The sequence below is a fragment of the Rhinoderma darwinii genome, chromosome 2 (genome assembly GCF_050947455.1).
Source record: "Rhinoderma darwinii isolate aRhiDar2 chromosome 2, aRhiDar2.hap1, whole genome shotgun sequence".
NCBI lineage: Eukaryota > Metazoa > Chordata > Amphibia > Anura > Rhinodermatidae > Rhinoderma > Rhinoderma darwinii.
In genome coordinates, this window is record NC_134688.1 from 74,569,944 (window position 1) to 74,590,714 (window position 20,771).

General features: G+C 44.5%; 1 protein-coding gene across 2 annotated transcripts in view; it reads left to right on the forward strand.

Annotated features, from left to right (window-relative positions):
- The window catches only part of ATP7B (ATPase copper transporting beta), a 127,516-nt gene that overhangs the window by 524 nt on the left and 106,221 nt on the right, over positions 1 to 20,771 (forward strand). Inside the window, exon 1 of one of the 2 annotated variants that reach the window (XM_075851768.1) lies at positions 70 to 280. The exons of the other annotated variant lie outside the window; for it this stretch is intronic. The gene's annotated coding sequence lies outside the window, so the exon portion shown is untranslated. Of the gene's footprint in view, positions 1 to 69; positions 281 to 20,771 lie in introns of those variants that run through there. 2 annotated transcript variants of the gene reach the window in all.

Sequence of the window (20,771 nt, forward strand, 5' to 3'; positions counted from 1 at the left end):
AGAAGGGCGTGGCAAGGAAGAGAGTTGTTAATAGGTGTGACCGGGGGGCGTGTACTACAGATGATTGACATCTGAGGGGAAGGGAATTAGTATGAGGCGCGTTCAGTATCCTACAGCAACCTGTTCTGCCACTGCCTGCAGGAACATCAATGTATCAAATCATAGGGCTGACATGTGCTGACGGGTTATGAGTCCATAGTTCACTGTCTCTGCACCGTGCACACTATAGTCAATGGCAGGATCGCGCAGGTTGTGCTGGAGCAGAGCGGGGACTTGCTAGGTAACATTTCTATCAATATAGTCACAGAGATGGATATATATATATGATAGGTAGATAGACGTGTTTATATATATATTTTGTAATATTTTTTATTATATTTTTATACACATTTGTGCTGTGTTCACATTGCACATCCTGACAGACAGATTCCATTTCTTTCCATGGGTTTAAACTCCTAGCACAATGCATTGCACTACTTCCGCATCGAAAAACAAATCATGCTACTTCGGCTTTGTTCACACCACGATTTGTTGCAGGTTTTTGAGTCAAAGCCAGAAGTGGGTTCAAAAGAAATGGGAAATATAAAGGTAGATCTTATACTTCTCCTTCCTCCTGGATTTCGCTCCAAAATCTGCACTAAATGACGACGGTTCACAAATCACTTAAAATAAAATGACATTGCGAAACCAGACTAAAAATGTTACTCCCAAATCTGCAACGAAATACACACTGTGGTGCAGAGGTTAGCGGCAGTTTTTCATTGCAATGAATGAAATCTGTAGTGAAAATCCGCAGCATTTCCGTATCAGATGGGCCTGCTGAATGTGAAGATTCAGAGCGTGCCTACAGTCCGCAGCGGATTTTTTATGCTGTGAGTGAATGGGGTTTGTCAAAACGCCATTCACTAACATTGTACTGTACTTTGTTTCTGAGTTTCGCTGCAGAGTCTGTAACAAATGCGCGATGCGTGAATCTACCCTGATAATCCGCACCGTTAATGAGGTTGTCCGGCTTAGGCAAATGAATTTTATTTTTCGTATAATAAAAAGCTATACAATTTTCCAATATACTTTCTGTATTCATTCCTCACAGTTTTCAAGATCTCTGCTTGTTGTCATTCAGTAGGAACATTCAATGTTTACTTTCAGTGTTTAACCCCTTACCGACATGCCATGTACGTGAATGCCATCAAGGGGAAGCATAGAGCAAGCTCACGGGCTGTGCCTGCTCAAAACTGAGCGGTTGTTGGCTGTATAAATACAGTCGACGCCTGACTACAGCGGGCAGAATCAAAGATCACTTTGATTCCACCCGTTTAACCACCTAGATACCACAGTCAACAGCGACCGCAGCATCTAAGTCTTTAGAAAGCGGGGAGCGGCCCACTCTGACAGCCCATTGCCCCCCCCCCAGCGATGCAATCGTGGGGTGCCAATGGTTGTTATGGCAGCCTGGGGGTCTAATGAAGGCCTCCAGGTCTGCCATCTTTGTGCTGCTATTAATCACAATATACTGCAATACATTATAGTGGCTCAAGCTGGGGGGACTTAGGGAAAAAAAGAAATCCGTTAAAGGTTTTTTTAATATGCAAAAAAAAATTGTGTATTATATTATAACGTTTCCCATTTTTCCCTTAAAGTATTGTTAAAAAAAAAAAAATGTAAAAGTCAGAACTATTTAAATATAACCTTTTTCAACCCGCACAGTGTAAAAGAAAAATATTTAAAACGCCAAATTTGCTGTATTTTGGTCACCTTAGCGCCGCAGAAAAATGGAATAAAAAGTGACCAAAAAGTCACAAGTGCCCAAAATGTTACCATGAAAAACTACAGCTCGCCCCGCAAAAAATATTCCCTCACGCAACTCCATTGACGAAAATATAAAATAGTTATGACTTTCAGAATGTGGCGACACGGAACAAATTTTTTTTTTAACAAATTGTTTTTTCTTTGTAATAGTAGTAATATACATTAAAAAAACCTATATAAATTAGATTTTAACGTAATCGTATCAACCCGTAGAATAAAGTTATCATGTCGTTTTTACTGCAGGATGAACGCCGTGAAAACGAAACCCAAAAAACAGCAGCGTAATCGCTGATTTTTGTGCATTTCACCCCACAAAGAATTTTCTTTTCAGTTTTCTAGTACATTAAATGGTGCCATGATAAATTTACAACTCGTACTGCAAAAAACCAGCCATCCTACAGCTATGTCGACGGAAAATGAAAAAAGTTTTGGAGGGTGGGGAGGAAAAAAATGACAAACTGAAAATTGGCCTGGTCATTAAGTAGTTAATATTCTGTCCATGGTCATGTGATGGACTCACAGGTGCTGGGATCGTTAGAAGGCACAGCTCTGACGCACATACTGTAACGAGTCGTGCACCTGTGTGTCCATCACATGACCATGGACAGAATATTATTCACTGGAAGTAAACAATGAATGTCCTTCCTGAATAACCTCAAGCAGAGATCTTGAAAACCGTGAGGAATTAATATAGAAAGTATATTGGAAAATTGTAAAGCTTTTAATTATAGAAAAAAAATGCTATTAATTTGCCGAAGCCGGACAACCCCTTTAATTGATATCTATTTGCATTAGTACTGTAATCGGTTTCCAATCTAGTATGATTAGAGACAAGCAAATCTGTGTAAATGTACTACTATGGTGCCATATATTCAACATATAGGACAACGGAGGATTAAATGCATTATTATAGGTCCCTATTTTAGCCTCCATTGTCTTATATGGGGGAAATACTGTACGTCCCTATAATATGAAAAATACTTATTAGCTGGCAAATTGAATTTTCAAAACTTTTCCTTATCTCTGATTAAAGGTGCCTATAAAAGTTAGATAAAGCTCGGCCAAACTCTCCGTCTTTGGAGGCATCGACCCATGATCTCGTATGTATTGGCGGAAAGTAGGAACAGGTATTTTGTATTTCAACATGCCTGATCCTTTTTTCCCATAAGACAGAGGTGTTTAGCGGCTGCTTATATAAGTCGAGAGATCCAGGCAGCACTCAAAGTGATGATCATTTATTGTTTCTTCGCAAAAAGGAGCCTCTCTCTCAGCTGCTTATGCCCCTATCCCCATTGAAGTAAACATGGGCTTTTGTTTATGGGCCGACAGTTATTTATTGTGTGAAGTAATTTATGGACAGCACCCTGGGTCATGGTAATGGTGCTCAGTGGTAGGATATAGACAGGGCCGGCCTTAGGCAGAGGCGTAGCTAGGTTCTCCAGCACCCGAGGCAAAGATTCAGTTTGGCGCCCCCCCCAACCTCTTTCCCGACATCTCCTTCCCCCACGCTGTGTTTGTTTTCTCTACCAATCAATGACATGTCATTTCTTTTCCACATTTCTTTTTATGTAACTCGAGCATAAAAACATTTGCACATTTTACAAGCAATATAGTTCTATACACAACACCAGAACCAAGCTCAGTACATATATACAGCCCCGGGAACCAAGCTCATTACATATATACAGCACCAGAACCAAGCTCAATACATAAATACAACACCAGCACAAATACAGCTCAATTTAGTGCAACCCCTGGCGTATAGGTATGTACGGTGTAAAACTACAGCTCCCAGCATGGCCCGAACAATGGTAAGGATATACTGGGAGTTGCTGTTTCACAAAAAATAAGTCATATCCTAATCATACCCCCCATCATCTCGCTGCAGATCATACAGTGACTACAGTGCTGATAAGAGGCAGAATAAACATTTACATTAAGTGACTCACTGGTGACGTCTCAGATTCTAGTTCTTTTTCTCCATCCGATCCAGACCTCTATGATGACTTCTCCCGGTCACAGCCCATCTCTGCAGTTTGACGCTCAGATGTCTTCAGCTTTCCACTTTTCCAATATTTCTACACCTATAAATAAAGATAAAGTTCTCATTATACCACACACTACGCCATAGCCCCCCATGTAGATAGAGCCCCCCCGTAAATAAGGCCCCCCGTAGATAAAGCCCCCCCCTGTAGATAAAGCCACACACTTTTTTATTACAATAAAATAACAAACTATTCAAACTCACCTTAATCCCGCTCCCACGCCGGCCGGCAGCAATGGAGACCTGCTTTCTTTTGCACAGGTCTCCTGGGGGTTGAAGGAAGAGTCTATGAAAGGCGCTGACTGACTGGGCACAATGACTTTCCCTGTCAGTCAGCGTCTTTCAGCGACGGAAGCGCGATACCGCTTCACTCGTACAAAAGAGTTGAATGGCCGGGCACGGAACGTACCCGGCCATTCATTGCTTCTAATTGTACCTGTGTCCTATAGACACAGGTACAATTATAGTGCAGGAGGAGGTGGCGCTGGCGCCCCCTCTAAGTTGCGCCCGGAGCACATGCCCCCCCTCGCTACGCCCCTGCCTTAGGATAGATGGCGCCGCGTGCAAAATTATCTTTCGGCGTCCCACCCCCATCATTAAAAAAATGCCCCCATACAGTATAATAATAATAATATTTAATTATATATTACAACCCCTTCAAGTACACAGTATTTTGACCTCTAATTGCACCCACAATATTCTGCCTCCTGTAGGACCCCTACACAGTATAATGTCCGCTTAGTGGCCCCCACTCAGTATACCGCCCCCTGTAGATTTTGCCATACAGCCTCCCTGTAGACAGTGCCATAATCCCCCACCTCCTCCTTGTAGATCGTGCCATACAGCCGACAGTGCCCCCAAACAAAAACAAAAATTGTACTCTCCTAGGCCCTGTTCCCACGACGAACTGAGCTGTTCCATGACGAGATCCTTGCATAGGCCGGCGTGATCCTGTAGCCTAGTACAAAGTTTCCCAACCTTTTCGGACTTGAGGCAGCACTGGAAAAATAAAATTTCCTCAGAGCACCCCTACCAAAAATTGTTTTGAGAAAGACAGAAAACGGCTAAAAACAAGCACTACACTCGTAGGGTATATATTAACACAGCGTTTTTTGTAAGGCAAAAAAAAGCTGCCTTAAAATTCCTTCAGGAATTGACAGCGTTGTTTGACCTTCTCTTTTTTTTGCATTTTTTTCTTAAGCCGTTGAAGCGAATGCAAAAGGCGCAGGCAAAAAAAGCTCCAAACGGGCGACACAGGTATTTTCTGGCTCCCATTAATTTCAATTTGAGGTCAGAGCTGGAAATCACCTAAAGACCATCAGCCCCCCACTCTCAGTAATATGACCATCAGCCCCCACTCACAGTAAAATGACAATCAGCCCCCCACTCACAGTAAAATGAGCATCAGCCCCCCACTCAGTAAAATGAGCATCAGCCCCCCCCCCCACTCACAGTAAAATGATCATCAGCCCCCCCACTCACAGTAAAATGAGCATCAGCCCCCCCCCCACTCACAGTAAAATGACCATCAGCCCCTCACTCGCAGTAAAATGACCATCAGCCCACCACTCACAGATTCCCCCTGTAGATGGGGCAACACAGCCCCTTGTAGGTAGTTCCACACAGCCCCTTGTAGGTAGTGCCACACAGCCCCTTGTAGGTAGTGCCACACAGCCCCTTGTAGGTAGTGCCACACAGCCCCTTGTAGGTAGTGCCACACAGCCCCTTGTAGGTAATGCCACACAGCCCCTGGTAGATAGCGCCACACGGCCCCCTTGTAGATAGCGCCACACGGCTCCCTTGTAGATAGCGCCACACGACCTCCTTGTAGATAGCGCCACGCGGCCCCCTTGTAGGTAGCGCCACGCGGCCCCCTTGTAGGTAGCGCCACGCGGCCCCTTTGTAGGTAGCGCCACGCGGCCCCCTTGTAGGTAGCGCCACGCGGCCCCCTTGTAGGTAGCGCCACGCGGCCCCCTTGTAGGTAGCGCCACGCGGTCCCCTTGTAGGTAGCGCCACGCGGCCCCCTTGTAGGTAGCGCCACACGGCCCCCATTGTAGGTAGCGCCACACGGCCCCCATTGTAGGTAGCGCCACACGGCCCCCATTGTAGGTAGCGCCACACGGCCCCCATTGTAGGTAGCGCCACACGGCCCCCTGGTAGGTAGCGCCACACGGCCCCCTGGTAGGTAGCGCCACACGGCCCCCTGGTAGGTAGCGCCACACGGCCCCCTTGTTGGTAGCGCCACACAGCGCACAGCACCCTTGTTGGTAGTGCCACACAACCGCCTTGTAGGTAGTGCCACGCAGCCCACAGCCCCCTTGTAGATAGCACCCCCCTTCTTCTAGATAGCGCCACTGTAGCTTACCTGAAGGAGCGGAATCCCCGTGTGGCTGGGGATTCCGCTCCTGGAGTGCTCGGCTTGATGTCTCTGTCCATATATGGACAGTGACATTAGGGGCAACTCCTGAAGTGGAATCCCCAACCACAGCGTTACCGACGCTGTGACCGAGGATTCCACTCCAGGAGAAACTCCTGTCGTCTGTGTCCATTTATGGACAGTGACGTCATTGGCTTCTCTTGGAGTGGAATCCCCGGTCATAGAGTCGGCAACTCTGTGGACGGGGATTCTTCTTCAGGAGTTCCCCTGATGTCACTGTCCATATATGGACAGAGACATCAAGCGGAGCACTCCAGGAGCGGAATCCCTGGCCACACGGGGATTCCGCTCCTTCAGGGAGTTACAGTGGCGCATGTAGATAGCAGAGCAGGGAGATACCTCCCTGCTTTGCTATAGTGCCATCGCTATCGCTGTAGCAGGGCGCCCTCATGCCCGGTGTTGCCGCTATGGCTGCTACAGCGGTAGCGACGCTACTGCGTGAAGAAGCGTCTGGGCGGAAAGGCGACTGCTGAGTCACCGGGCCCGGGCGCTTCTAAAACAAGCAGGGGAAGGGAGCCAGCGCAGCGCCCCCTTTCACTTGCTGGAGTGATGCGCCCTGTGCAAAGTCACAGGTCGCACACCCCTAAGGCCGGCCCTGGATATGGATCCCCAATCATAGAAGTAGAAACCACAGAATTTAAATTTATGCTTGCAGAATATGATGCTTTTATTTTTTCAAAACAACAAAAATTCTTTATAGTCTTTTTCCATACGTTTGTAAAACCAACGTTTTGGTCCTCCAAGACCTTGTTCTTGGCCAATTCTGTGGGAAATAGGACTATATTAAGAATCTATATGGAAAGTTACAAAACACATGTCACATTGACATGTGTGTTGTAACTGTCCTGCACTATAAAAATTTTCTACATAACTGGAGGTAGGTACACTTTAACTTAGAACCAGGGATGGTTTTAGGCAATTCGGTAAATGAAAACAAATATAAATTTGGTATCACTGTAATTGTATTGACCCACAGAATAAAGTTAACATATAATTTTTCCTGCAAGGTGAACGGCGTAAAAACAAACACCCCCCCTCCCAAAAATGAAGAAATAGTTTTTTTTTTCACATTCCACCTAACAAAGACATTTTGTCCAGTTTCCCAGTACATTATACAGAACAATAAATAGTGGCATGAAAATCTACAACTCGTCCCGCAAAAAACAAGCCCTCATACGGCTATATTGATTGAAAAATTATAAAGTTATAGCTTTTGAATATGGGGAGGAATAAACTAAAGTAAAAATCCAAAAAATGGCAGGCCCACTGTGTCTGGGAATGACAGCCTCAAACAAGGAATTAGTCTATATGTGGATGAGATGCTCTCGTCCTTTGTCACATCTCTAGCCTATTTTTTGCGGGACACCATCACCAGGATCCAGGAGATCCACGTTACTCCCACCACCATGATTGACAGCACAAATTTGGTATTAATTCTGTCAAACGCTTTTTGAGCACTAAAGGCACTCAATTTCGGTTTCTGTTAACACATAATTATTTCACCTATGATCAGAAGTTTTATCACCAGTTAAAAGGTACTGCTATGGGCACTGTTTGTGCACCCTACTTATGCTAACTTATTTTTAGGGTGGTGGGAAGACACTAGTGTTTTCTTTTACTTAGGATTTACTTTTCTTCACACGTCGCATTCTTTTTTTGTGGAAGATATATCGATGATATTCTTATTCTGTGTGATGGGATCTTACTTTATTTACTGATTTCATGTCTATACTCAACAATAACTGTATTGATATGAAATTTACTCATGAAATACATCACAAAGAAATTATCTTTCTGGATCTCAAGATTTCTCTGGAACCCGGTGGTGGTTTCCAGACTGATATTTCTCGTAAACCCACATCTACAAATGGCTTTTTACATTGGGGAAGTTTCCATCCTCCCGCTCTAAAGAGGGTCATTCCAATAGGACAATACTTGAGAGCTAAGAGAAATTGCTCGGATGAGCGATCTTTTCAAATTGAATGTAACACTCTCTTTTTCTAAATTTCTTGCACGTGGCTACCCGAAGAAATGTCTACATAGAGCATATGCCAGAGCAACAGACAGAAAGGACCTTTTATATGACCATAGTCGCAACACCCTTCAGTCCTCCTCCGATATTAGACATAGTCGGAAATACACTCAGTCCTCCCCTAGCATCAGATGTCTTGGTACCTTTGATGCCTGTTCAGGTTATTAAGATTTTACAAAAATACTGGCCTATCCTTCGTGCTGACTCAGATCTCTGTGATGCCATTTCTACTACGCCTAATATTAACTATCGAAGATGTACAAATCTGCGCGATTAGCTTGTGCATAGTCATTATTCTAAACTATCTACTGTATCAAAATGTTGCCTTAAATCGCCGGTTATAGGTTCTCATTCCTGTGGAAGATGTTCCCTTTGCCCATTTATGCCTACTGTTAAGAATTTCTGTAATCCCTCAGACGGTAGAATTTATAAGATCACTGCTTTGACAGTTAATAAATTGTATGGAGTTATTTACATAACAAAATAAATATGTCCAAAATTGTATGTGGGCAAAACTGTTCAGGAATTGAGGAGAAGAATTTCCAAGCATTTCAGTACTATATACACATATCAATTGATGTGTTCAGTTACTCAGATGGTTATAACCATAAATATGTTATTATGTTAATATTGACTTCTTCTCCTGACCTGCCTTTGCCTCTTTACGATGGTGATGGTTGTGTTAAGCATCACCACTTTAGTACATTATTGATGTCTTATACTATCTATTAATTGTTTTTCAACTGTATCAGAACCTTATAAGTATGACGGACAATTTCCGTGGTTTCCTATGTTCCATTTATCCCTCCCTATTCTTATCTTTTGTAGTATTTATTCCTTGGTGATTTCCGAAAATACAAAGGGGCTAATTGTTTTCCCCAAAAAGTTCATGGACTGATGTCTGTGTATGTACATTGAATACCTGTGTTTGAGTCATTTCATTGCCTCTTGATTGGAGTCGTTGTCTTCCTTCTTGGCATAGTTGATAGTCAGCCAGTTTTAACGCATGCGCAGTAATAGCATGTCTAAAATCATTAAGTATCTTGGCATTGCTATACTTAGACGCCGTTCATACACTTACCTCTGTGCGTGCGCGATGGACGTCTTACCACTGGTCACTTCAGTAGCAATTTCTATTGGTCTGCTCCTGTGTCCATTACACGGTAGGGGGCTCGACCGTCTGCAGCAATTCCATTGGCTGCTTCTCATGGAATCTCTACCTGCTCAGTACGTCTGGCCTATTTAACAACAGGAAATCTGTGGCCGTCATTAAGCCCTGTACCCCTGAGGACACTACATATGTAGTGAAACATGTCGGGGGGCTTTTTTGAATTTTAATTACGTGCCCTGTTGCTAGATCCACCGTTATTTAGCAGTTAGTGTAGCTATAGCGTTCTGCAGCCGCTGGCTTCCAATGCACTTTTATCTTAAGTGCTTACTACTAATACACATATCTATTAAGCATTGCTCTATATAGATCCTACTCTAGCAGCGTGCATGGTACTCTTTAATCAATTTATGTGGTTCGTCTATCTGCTTATATATCTTAATAAAGATTTATAATTTAACGTGTTCATGGTAGTTGGAAATAGTTTTCTTTTGCCGGTTGGCATCCAGTTGCTATGTGTTTATAATGTGCCTGCCGACTACCAGGGTCTCTTTTTTTGGTTTTTGTGATTCTATGGTAAAGACTCTCTACCGGACTGTTACTGCTTTTCATCTACCCGCCCACCTGTTTTCAAGGACGGGCAGCTGAACAGCAATGCTGTAGAACGGGATCCCTTTAGGGATGGGGGCCCTGGGCAATTGCCCAGTTTGCCCCCCCTAACACGGCCCTGCTTAGAACTGTGTAATGCTTCATTTACTCTGTGGTGGCGCTGCAGGGAAATTAAACTCTTGCTGCCAGTTGCCTTCACAATGTGTAGTTGACCACTGGCCTCCCTATGATCATCTTATTATCAGGAAACCTTCTAACAAAAAGGGATTGTCCAAACTTATGGTGTTAACCTAGTGTTCGGTCAGTGCAATGCACACGAACTGTTAACCCATTGAACCCCTTCAATGATTCATGTTTCTTGGGTTTTTGCTGAGATACTCAGTCTTAGTACTATTATGGGTAAAATCCATGGCAAAATCTACATGTAAATCTGCATGTTCAAACATACAAATTTTAATGGGATCTGCACTGATTTTTTCTAAATTGCGTAAACCCGGCCCTATAATCTTGCATTCTGATCAGAATGAATAAGCGCACATCCATACAGTGAGTTCATATACTATTCTATGGACTCATCTGGTCCATAGACTCACTGAGGAAGACTCTTAAACTATTGCACGGCCCTACCGGGCGGGATGCATATCGTCACTAGCACTGCATTTGAGTCGTTGTTGCTTCAAACCGAGCCTCCGGCTCGGGTGATATCTAACCTGTATACCTTACTTCTAGAGGCCTGTGATGACCAGCCTCCTGCAAACGTCAGCGCATGGGAGTGAGAACTTGGAGTAACCCTGTCACTGGCAGATTGGGACCGAATATTCTTTCTGTCTCACAAAATGCCTGTGGCTTGCCATGCACAGGAAAATAATTTTAAGATACTGACTAGATGGTACCGTTGCCCACAGATTCTAAGCAGAATGTACCCTGAGGTGTCAGACTTATGTTGGCGGTGTGGGACTGAGACCGGAACAATGTTGCACATTTGGTGGTCATGTCCAGTATTGCAGACCTTCTGGAAAGCGATTTTTGAAATCTACGCAGAAGTGGAGGGTGCACCGCTGGTGCCCACTCCTCAGATAGCTTTGCTATCCCTAATTCCGGGCCCTTTGCCGAGTATTAAGAAGGGGATACTACGGCATTTCTTGACTGCGGCACGAACAGTTATTCCTAGACATTGGAAGTCTACTGTGCCGCCTTCAGTTGGCGAATGGGTGGCGGAGATGGATTCTTTATGTCGAATGGAATCTCTGGTTGCAGAGGACAGTGATCGCTTTGGTAAAGTTCTTTCTCTGTGGAGTGCATGGTCGTCCTTCAAATCTGGTCCACACTTTGCTAAATGGCTAGGCGGAACCCCCCCCCCATAGAGGGGTCGGTCAGGAGCAGTCTGCTACTACAGTGGCTTCAGTCTGGGAGAGGGGAATCCTATTTTTCCCTCCCCAGTCCATCCTCTCTTTGTCCCCACTGGGTGAGTGGGACACAGGGAGTCTTTTGGTGGCTCAGGTCTTCTAGCTCTGGGCTTCTATCTCTTTCCTTGCTCTTTCCTCACTTCTCTCTTTCCCTTTCTTTCTTCCTTCCTCCCTTCGTGAGACTTGGAATGATATCACACACTTTACACAAAGCCTTGGATTTACTTTTATGATGAGACCTTATTAGGGAGAGATTATGCCTATAGTTTGAGATGTGAATTTCGCAGATAAGGTGTGTGTGTAATATGTTGAAACATGCTAATGTCTTACCTAGGAGAACTGCAGACAATGCAAATAATAACATGTATGTATATTGAGATGTTTTCTTTGGCTTGTTTGCTTTTGTATTTGTTAAAATTCCTAATAAAAATGTAGTTTATGAAAAAAAAACAAAAAAACTATTGCAAATGAAAAACCCAGTGTTACCATATCCACCAATTAGATTACATTTCTCATTCTTCTTAGGGAGTTTGGGGGAAAAAAATTGCTCAATCTATCATTTTTCTATATTCCCTAAATCAACTATAAAATAGATTAAATATATATCAAAATATACAGTTAGGTCCAGAATTATTTGGACAGTGACACAAGTTTTGGCATTTTAGCTGTTTATATGGAATATACAGTAAGCCCATATTGATTACATAAAGTGCAGACTTTCAGCTTTAATTTGAGGGTATTCACATCCTAATTTGAGGAAGAGTTTAGGAATTACAGCTCTTTAATATGTAGCTGCCTCTTTTTCAAGGGACCAAAGGTAATTGGACAATTATCTCAAAACCTATTTAATGGGCTGCATGGGCTATTCCCTCGTTAATCCATCATCAATTAAGCAGTTAAAAGGTCTGGAGTTGATTCCAGGTGTGGCATTTGCATTTGGAAGCTGTTGCTGTGAACCCACAACATGAGGTCAAAGGAGCTCTCAATGCAAGTGAAACAGACCATCGTTAGGCTAAAAAAAATTAAGAAATGCATCAGAGAGATGGCACAAATGTTAGGAGTCAACAGTTAGGTATATTCTTGAAAAAAAAGCGCTCTCGTGAACTCCAAAAGTCCTGAACGTCCACGGAAGACAACAGTGGTGGATAATCGCAGAATCCTTTCCATGGTGAAGAAAAACCCCTTCACAACATCTACCCAAGTGAAGAACATTCTCCTGGAAGTAGGTGTATCAGTATCTAAGTCTACCATAAAGAGAAGACTTCATGAGAGCAAATACAGAGGGTTCACCACAAGGTGCAAATCATTAATCAGCCTCAAAAATAGAAAGGCCAGATTAGACTTTGCCAAACAACATGTAAAGAAGCCGCACCTCCCGCCCCCTCCCCCCACCAGGACTTGTGTCTTGTTTTTTTTTTTGTTTGCTTATTTATCAAAAATAACAAAATCGAGATTCAAATCGAAAGTCGGCCATAGAGTTGAAAAAAATCAGTCAATGAGAGCAGGGACACATCGCTACGGGAGGGCCAGGGGGAGGTGAGTATGGTTTTGGGGTTTTTAAGTTGTAAAAAGACTACGTTTTTCTTTTATATTTTGCAATTTTTACCGCTATTCCTCAGCAAAAATAAAATAAAAAAAATGCCCCAAATCAAACACAATTTAGTGCAGACTTTCTGCCAGAATTCCCTCTGTATTCTGGTTGATTTCCTGCTGATTCTTCTGCAGCAAATCCGACCCATGTGAACATACTCGTTAGCTCCTATATACCACGTTTTGCGTCCTATTGTTTTTTTTAATAGTAACATGTCCTTTGTTTTCTGTAGGCCAAAAATATTGACATAGGGTATTTCTTTTAGAATGAAAGTCAATGGCATGGCGCATAAAAACATATAGCATCCTTACAAAAGTCGTGTGAAATGGACCAACTCATGACGTCAATGATATCTGTCAAAAAACTGTTGCATGTAGGGAAAATTGGTACAAATGTATCCACTGCCTTGCAATATTTTAAGTCAATGTTGCAGAATTTTTCTTATGGTGGTTTAACAATGTGACGTTTTGAACAATCGACAATATTGATGTGTGAGCCCCATCATGTCTGACCTGGAAAAGCGAAGTGTCACCTACAACCACTAGGTGGTCAGAGACAGTGTTCATGGTGTTTCTCAGGCTTTATATATGCGGTTGCATTCCCAGCCTGTGTGCTGCAGTGCCAGGCAGATCTGTATGTAGAGCGTGATCATATGATTGACTTTAGCCCTTAGGAATGCAAGGTCTATGTTGGTTTCAAGATAAATGACACTTTAGTTTAGCGCTTTCTGCCAATTTAACCATTATTTTCCACCAACGCCGACCCGTTTTCAATATATATGCCAAATTTTAGAAACGTATTTTTATATACTCGCAGTCAGCTGCCAAGTGTACAAAATCCTCTGTATTCTATCATTAAAGGGTTATTCCCGACTGAAACATTTGTGGCATATTCACAGGATATTCCATAAATGTCTGATAGATTAGGGTCCCAGCTACCGGGAATTTGCCATAAATGTTTCAGTTGGGAATATTCCTTCAACAGTGACAGAGAAAAATGGGACATCCGCTGCTGTTTGTTCGTGTTGCTATCTCCCTCACATATTTCTCCCACATCAGGAAATGTGTCCGTCATATGATAACAACCTTTATGTTCTGTCCAGGGTAAAAAAAAAATGGCAGCTGCGTCATGTGACCTAACAAAATGCAAGGTAAGGGATTGCAATGTTTTCATTCTGCTATTATTAAGAACCCTCATCACTGGTGCCATCGATGTATGTACTGACTGTGTAATGACAGGGTAGGGAGACACACAGGTGAGCCCTAATCTACCCGCAACTCAGTCCCTGCCTACTTGCAACGACCCGTCCTAAGCGACGGGGTACAACTGGGCGACGGTCCCTACGCTCAGTAAGTGCAAGACAGACAAACAGACAAGGGTACACAGAAGCTAGGGAAACAGGGCAGCTGCCCACGGAGACACCGTGAGCAACAAGAGTAGTGAACGAGCCGAGTCAAACCAGGAAGAGAACGAGGTACAAAAACGCTGAGCAGGAGAGTGGTCAGAAAGCCAAGGTCAATAACAAGCAGAGGATGAGTAGTACAAGCAGCCGCAGCAAGCCAGGAAACAAGCATAGAAGAATCACAGGCAAAGGAGGAACAGGAAAGGCAGGTATAAATAGACAGAGGGCGGGAGCTAGCTCCGTCTGGCCAGGCTGTGATAGGCTCTCCCACTCCTAATCCTGCCATCCTGAGTGGTGGAAGATGGAGTCAGTCTCACAGACATAGGAGCAGGTGCAGACTGATTGCCCACGGGCGTAGACACAGAAGCTGTGTCTGGCAAATCCTTTACAGTAACCCCCCTTTTATGAGGGGCCACCGGACCCTTTCTAGGTGGACCTGGTTTATTGGGGACACGAAGGTGGAACCTCCTGAGCAATACCCCAGCGTGAACATCCCGAGCTGTTACCCAAGTCCTCTCCTCAGGCCCGTATCATCTTCAAGGACCAGGTACTGGAGGGAGCCTTGGACCATCCTCCTGTCCACAATCTTGGCCACCTCGAATTCTACCCCCTCAGGGGTGAAAACAGGGACCGGAGGTTTCCTTGAGGGAGCCAAGGACGGGGAGCAGCGTTTAAGGAGGGAGGCATGAAAGACGTTGTGCACTCGAAAAGATGGGGGCAACTCCAGTCGGAAGGAGACAGGGTTAAGGACTTCAATGACCTTATACGGCCCTATAAACCGGGGAGCAAACTTCTTGGACGGGACTTTAAGGAGCAAATTTTTAGAAGATAGCCACACCAGATCCCCGACCACAAACAAGGGGTTAGCAGAACGTCTTCTATCTGCCTGAGTCTTTTGTATGCTCTGGGACGCCTCTAGGTTCTTATGAACCTGGGCCCAGACTGTGTACAGTTCCTGATGAACGACATCTACCTCGGGATTGTTGGAACTACCAGGTGAAACGGAGGAGAACCGTGGATTAAACCCAAAATTACAGAAAAAGGGGGAGACCCCTGACGAGTTACTGACCCGGTTATTAAGGGAAAATTCGGCGAGGGGAATGAATGAGACCCAATCATGTTGACAGTCAGAGATAAAACACTTTAAATATTGTTCTAGAGACTGATTAGTCCTCTCCGTTTGGCCATTAGTTTCAGGATGGAAAGCCGAGGAGAAGGACAGATCAATCTCCAACTTTTTACAGACGGCTCTCCAAAACAATGACACAAATTGTACCCCTCTGTCAGAAACAATATTGACAGGAACCCCATGGAGACGCAGGATGTGTTTGACAAACAAGGTAGCTAACGTCTTAGCATTGGGTAGTTTCTTGAGGGGCACAAAGTGGCACATCTTACTGAAGCGGTCTACTACAACCCACACCACCGACTTGCCTTGAGATGGAGGCAAATCGGTGATAAAATCCATGGAGATATGGGTCCAAGGTCTCTGGGGAATGGGCAAAGAACATAGTAAGCCCGCTGGTCGGGACCTGGGAGTCTTGAACCTAGCACAAACCTCACAAGCGGCGACGTAGGCCTTAACGTCTTTAAGCAACCCAGGCCACCAGTAGTTTCTGGCAATGAGGTGCTTGGTACCCAGGATGCCTGGATGGCCAGATAGTGCAGAGTCATGATTTTCCCTAAGTACCCTTAGCCGGAGTTGCAGGGGAACAAACAGCTTGTTCTCAGGAAGGTTCCCGGGAGCTGAACCTTGATCAGCCGCAATTTCGGAGACTAAATCAGAATCAATAGAGGAAATGATTATACCTGGAGGCAAAATACAAGCAGGATCTTCCTCCGAAGGAGGGCTGGCCATGAAGCTACGCGACAGTGTGTCAGCCTTAATATTTTTAGGTGACCAAAAAGTTGAATCTGGTAAAAAATAACGCCCATCGAGCTTGTCTCGGGTTTAGCCTCCGGCAGATTCTAAGAAAACCAGATTCTTGTGGTCGGTAAGGACTGTTACCTGGTGCCTAGCCCCCTCCAGGAAGTGGCGCCACTCTTCAAATGCCTATTTAATGGCTAAGAGTTTGCGGTTGCCAATATCATAGTTACTCTCAGTGGGCGAAAACTTCCTGGAGAAGTAGGCACAGGGACGGAGATGGGTGAGGGACCTGGTACCCTTGGACAAGACAGCACCCACTCCCACCTCTGAGGCGTCAACCTCCACAATGAATGGCTCCATTTGGTTGGGCTGAACCAGCACTGGGGCCGAGATAAAGCACTTCTTAAGGACCTCAAAAGCCTGGACAGCCTCAGGAGGCCAGTGGAGGAGATCAGCACCTTTGCGAGTGAGATCTGTAAGAGGCTTAGCGCTGACCAAGAAGTTAGCAATAAATCTCCTGTAATAATTAGCGAATCCCAGGAAGCACTGTAACGCCTTCAGGGAGGCAGGTTGGACCCATTCCGCCACAGCCTGGACCTTGGCGGGGTCCATGCGGAATTCATGAGGAGTGAGGATGTGACCCAAAAATGGTATCTCTTGCACCCCAAACACACATTTTTCGGTCTTAGCAAACAGTTTGTTTTCCTGAAGGACCTGGAGCACCTTCCTGACATGCTCAATGTGGGAGGACCAGTCCTTGGAAAACACAAGTATGTCATCAAGGTACACTACAAGAAATACCCCCAGGTAGTCTCTTAAAATCTCATTTATGAAATTCTGGAAGACCGCGGGAGCATTACACAACCCAAAGGGCATGACGAGGTATTCGAAATGACCTTCGGGCATGTTAAACGCAGTCTTCCACTCATCCCCCTCTTTGATGCGGATAAGGTTATAAGCCCCCCGTAGATCAAACTTAGAGAACCATTGGGCCCCCTGAACCTGATTGAAGAGATCAGGAATCAAAGGAAGGGGGTACTGGTTCCTTACAGTGACCTTATTCAAGTTCCGGTAGTAATAGACAGTGGGTGGGAGCTAGCTCCGTCTGGCCAGGCTGTGATAGGCTCTCCCACTCCTAAGCCTGCCATCCTGAGTGATGGAAGATCGAGTCAGTCTCACAGACATAGGAGCAGGTGCAGACTGATTGCCCACGGGCGTCGACACAGAAGCTGTGTCTGGCAAATCCTTTACATATATTCTTGAAAAAAAAGCGCTCTCGTGAACGCCAAAAGGCCTGGACGACCACGGAAGACAACAGTGGTGGATAATCGCAGAATCCTTTCCATGGTGAAGAAAAACCCCTTCACAACATCTACCCAAGTGAAGAACATTCTCCTGGAAGTAGGTGTATCAGTATCTAAGTCTACCATAAAGAGAAGACTTCATGAGAGCAAATACAGAGGGTTCACCACAAGGTGCAAATCATTAATCAGCCTCAAAAATAGAAAGGCCAGATTAGACTTTGCCAAACAACATGTAAAGAAGCCGCCCAGTTCTGGAACAGCATGAAACTAAGATCAACCTGTGCTAGAATGATGGGAGGAAGAAAGTATGGAGAAGGCTTGGAACGGCTCATGATCCAAAGCCCACCATGTCCTCTGTAAAACCTGGTGAAGGCAGTGTGATGGCATGGGCATGCATGTCGGCCAGAGGCACTGGGTCACTAGTGTTTATTGATGATGTGACTGAAGGCCGAAGCAGCCGTATGAATTCTGAAGTGTTCAAGGATATACTTTCTGTAGCGTCCATGGCCACGGACCATCGGGCTTACTCACCCCCAGTCGGCCGCAGACATGGTTCTCTGAGTGCTGGCCCGCATCTCCTCCCCAGGAGATGCCAGCGCTCACTTCCGCTCTTGTCCGCTTTGTCCCGTAGGGTGCGCTCGTGCCCTGCCTTAAAGGGCAAGTGCGCACACATGTGTATTATCATTAATTAGCCCATGATCGTCCTGGACTATAAGAAGGGCCCTGCCCATTTGCTCATTGCCTGAGCGTTGTTGTGTTTTCCTATGTTAGTCTTGCAAATGGTCCCTTAGTGTTATCCTGTTCCTGTGCCCTGCTACCTGTACCATGTATCCTGTGCTATTTGTTCCTGTGCCTTAAACCTGTTGGAGTCGTGTTGTGCCACCGGTTCCGCCTGCTGTGTTACACCGCGTCTGGTGTCTGCTCTCAAGGTCCCATCTGTGCCTAGCCATTGCTACTGTCTGAACCACTACAGGTACCCTTGTGCTTGGACTATTTATATATTGACTTGGTCCTCTGTTGGCCAGCTTCTATCCTGATACGGCGGTACAGCCCAGTGGGTCCACATATCCACAGATCGTGACATTTTCTGCTCAGATTCAACCAAATGCAGCAAGGTTGATTGGATGTCGCTTCACAATACAGATGGACAATGACCCAAAACACACTGCGAAAGCAAACCAGGAGTTTTTTTTAAGGCAAAGAAGTGGAATATTCTGCAATGGCCAAGTCAACCACCAATTCTCAACCCGATCAAGCTGCATTTAACTTGCCTAAGACAAAACTTAAGGCAGAAAGACCCACAAACAAGCAACAAGTGAAGACAGCTGCAGTAAAGGCCGGGCAAAGCATCACAAAGGAGCAAACCCAGCGTTTGGCGATGTCCATGGGTTCCAGACTTCAGGCAGTCATTGCTTACAAAGGATTCTCTACAAAGCATTAAAAAAAAACAAAATTTTATTTATGGCAATGTTAATTTGTCCAATTACTTTTGAGCCCCTGAAATGAGGCGGCTGTGTAGATAAATGGTTGCATTTCCTAAACGTCTCACAGGATATTTTTGTTCAACCCCTTGAGTTAAACCTGAAAGTCTACACTTCAATTGCATCTCGTTGTTTCATTTCAAATCCAATATGGTGACATGCAAAGCCCAAATTCTGAAGATTGTGTCACTATCCAAATAATTCTGGACCTAACTGTATATTAGATTTATGACAGAATAGCTGTCATGGGTTCCATCTGAGATTTCCATCAGGGGAACTCATTAACGGAAACCTGACTGAAACAAATGGAAACCATAGGTTTCCGTTTGCATCCCCATTGATTTCAATCGAGACAGATCCGGTGCAAATGGTTTCCGTTTGTAACCGTTGTGTAAGGGTTCCGTTGTTTTCACGAAATCAATACTGTAGTCGACTGCACTATTTATTCCGTCAAAACGACAGAACCCTTAAACAACGGTGACAAATGGAAACCATTTGCATCAGATCCGTCATCATTGAAAACAATGGTGATGCAAAAGGAAACCTATGGTTTCCGTTTGTTTCAGTCAGGGTTCCATTCATGGGTTCCCCTGATGGAAAACTCAGACGGAAGCTATGAACGGAGTCCTGACGCAGATGTGAACAAAGCTATACTTATGCATTCACAGGGTTGTTATTATTACAAATCTGTTTACGTTCACTTGAAATGTGTATCATATTCAACATATGTGTCATTTTTCCTCTAAACATTAACCGCTCCGGCAGGAAGTCATAACATGTAACATACTTCGTGTGAACTTTTTGAGATATCTGTATTCTCTGTACAGAGCAGTTGTATCGTTCACTAAGACCTGAATCCGTCAGTCCCGCAGACCTGACGGGTTCAGTCACGCAGGATTCACCTGTAATCCATTACATCTAAATTCATAATTTAGATGTGATAGATTACAGGTGGATCCTACGTGTCAATCCGCTTTCACTAAACCCATCAGTAACGCGGAACAGGATTTAGCGCTAGATACAGCTGCTCTGTATAGAGAATACATAACAGCTGTATCTCAAAAAGTAAAACAAATTTTTAATAAAAACTAATTATAAAGTTGCACTAATCACACTGCACATTTTATAAAAAAAAAAAAAAAAAAAAGCCTTTCTTTCATCCTTCACCTGCAGATGCCTCTGCTGCTGTCTCATCATCCCTATTGTCACATCACTGGCCCTGATGTAGCTCACACACCCTCCAGGTGCCTTGCCATCCACCATGTACCTTGCAGCCCTGGTAATGCCTCCCTACCTGGTAATGCCTCCCTCCTCAGGTGCCTCACCGTACCTGATGGTACCCCTCTAGCCAACAGGATCTTCCCCACACACCATGGGACTCTCTTGTCCCTAGCAGCACCTCCCGCCCCCTCCCCCCACCAAGACTTGTGTCTTGTTTTTTTTGCTTATTTATCAAAAATAACAAAATCGAGATTCAAATCGAAAACCGGCCATAGAGTTGAAAAAAATCAGTCAATGAGAGCAGGGACACATCGCTACGGGAGGGCCAGGGGGAGGTGAGTATGGTTTGGGGGTTTTTAAGTTGTAAAAAGACTACGTTTTTCTTTTATATTTTGCAATTTTTACCGCTATTCCTCAGCAAAAATAAAATTAAAAAAATGCCCCAAATCAAACACAATTT